Source organism: Scyliorhinus torazame, chromosome 26 (genome assembly GCF_047496885.1).
Source record: "Scyliorhinus torazame isolate Kashiwa2021f chromosome 26, sScyTor2.1, whole genome shotgun sequence".
Classification (NCBI taxonomy): Eukaryota; Metazoa; Chordata; class Chondrichthyes; order Carcharhiniformes; family Scyliorhinidae; genus Scyliorhinus; species Scyliorhinus torazame.
The window spans coordinates 40115343-40117145 of NC_092732.1; positions in this window are offsets into that span (position 1 = coordinate 40115343).

A 1803-nucleotide genomic window follows, 5' to 3' on the forward strand; every position below is an offset into this window, starting at 1 on the left:
GAGGGGGGGCAGGGTGAGGGGGGGCAGGGTGAGGGGGGGGAAGAGTGAGGGGGGGCAGAGTGAGGGGGGGCAGGGTGAGGGGGGGCAGGGTGAGGGGGGGCAGGGTGAGGGGGGGCAGGGTGAGGGGGGGCAGGGTGAGGGGGGGCAGGGTGAGGGGGGGCAGGGTGAGGGGGGGCAGGGTGAGGGGGGCAGGTTGAGGGGGGGCAGGGTGAGGGGGGGCAGGGTGAGGGGGGCAGGGTGAGGGGGGCAGGGTGAGGGGGGGCAGGGTGAGGGGGGGCAGGGTGAGAGGGGGCAGGGTGAGGGGGGGCAGGGTGAGGGGGGGCAGGGTGAGGGGGGGCAGGGTGAGGGGGGGCAGGGTGAGGGGGGGCAGGGTGAGGGGGGGCAGGGTGAGGGGGGGCAGGGTGAGGGGGGGCAGGGTGAGGGGGGCAGGGTGAGGGGGGCAGGGTGAGGGGGGCAGGGTGAGGGGGGCAGGGTGAGGGGGGCAGGGTGAGGGGGGCAGGGTGAGGGGGGCAGGGTGAGGGGGGCAGGGTGAGGGGGGCAGGGTGAGGGGGGCAGGGTGAGGGGGGCAGGGTGAGGGGGGGCAGGGTGGGGGGGCAGGGTGAGGGGGGGCAGGGTGAGGGGGGCAGGGTGAGGGGGGCAGGGTGAGGGGGGCAGGGTGAGGGGGGCACGGTGAGGGGGGCAGGGTGAGGGGGGCAGGGTGAGGGGGGGCAGGGTGAGGGGGGGCAGGGTGAGGGGGGGCAGGGTGAGGGGGGGCAGGGTGAGGGGGGGCAGGGTGAGGGGGGCAGGGTGAGGGGGGCAGGGTGAGGGGGGCAGGGTGAGGGGGGCAGGGTGAGGGGGGCAGGGTGAGGGGGGCAGGGTGAGGGGGGCAGGGTGGGGGGGCAGGGTGAGGGGGGCAGGGTGAGGGGGGCAGGGTGAGGGGGGCAGGGTGAGGGGGGCAGGGTGAGGGGGGCAGGGTGAGGGGGGCAGGGTGAGGGGGGCAGGGTGAGGGGGCAGGGTGAGGGGGGCAGGGTGGGGGGGGGCAGGGTGGGGGGGCAAAGTGAGGGGGGCAGGGTGGGGGGGCAAGGTGAGGGGGGGCAGGGTGAGGGGGGCAGGTTGGAAAAGTGCTGCACTAAAATCTTCTACACTTCCGGGGTCCGTATCCCTCTATTCCCATCCTATTCATATATTTGTCAAGATGCCCCTTAAATGTCACTATCGTCCCTGCTTCCACCACCTCCTCCGGCAGCGAGTTCCAGGCACCCACTACCCTCTGTGTAAAAAACTTGCCTCGTACATCTCCTTTAAACCTTGCCCCTCACACCTTAAACCTATGCCCCCTAGTAATTGACCCCTCTACCCCGGGGAAAAGCCTCTGACTATCCACTCTGTCTATGCCCCTCATAATTTTGTATACCTCTATCAGGTCGCCTCTCAACCTCCTTCGTTCCAGTGAGAACAAACCGAGTTTATTCAACCGCTCCTCATAGCTAATGCCCTCCATACCAGGCAACATCCTGGTAAATCTCTTCTGCACCCTCTCTAAAGCCTCCACATCCTTCTGGTAGTGTGGCGACCAGAATTGAACACTATACTCCAAGTGTGGCCTAACTAAGGTTCTATACAGCTGCAACATGACTTGCCAATTCTTACACTCAATGCCCCGGCCAATGAAGGCAAGCATGCCGTACGCCTTCTTGACTACCTTCTCCACCTGTGTTGCCCCTTTCAGTGACCTGTGGACCTGCACACCTAGATCTCTCTGCCTGTCGTTACTCCGAAGGGTTCTGCCTCGCGTTTCGCTCTGCCTTTGGACCAGGATTCAGG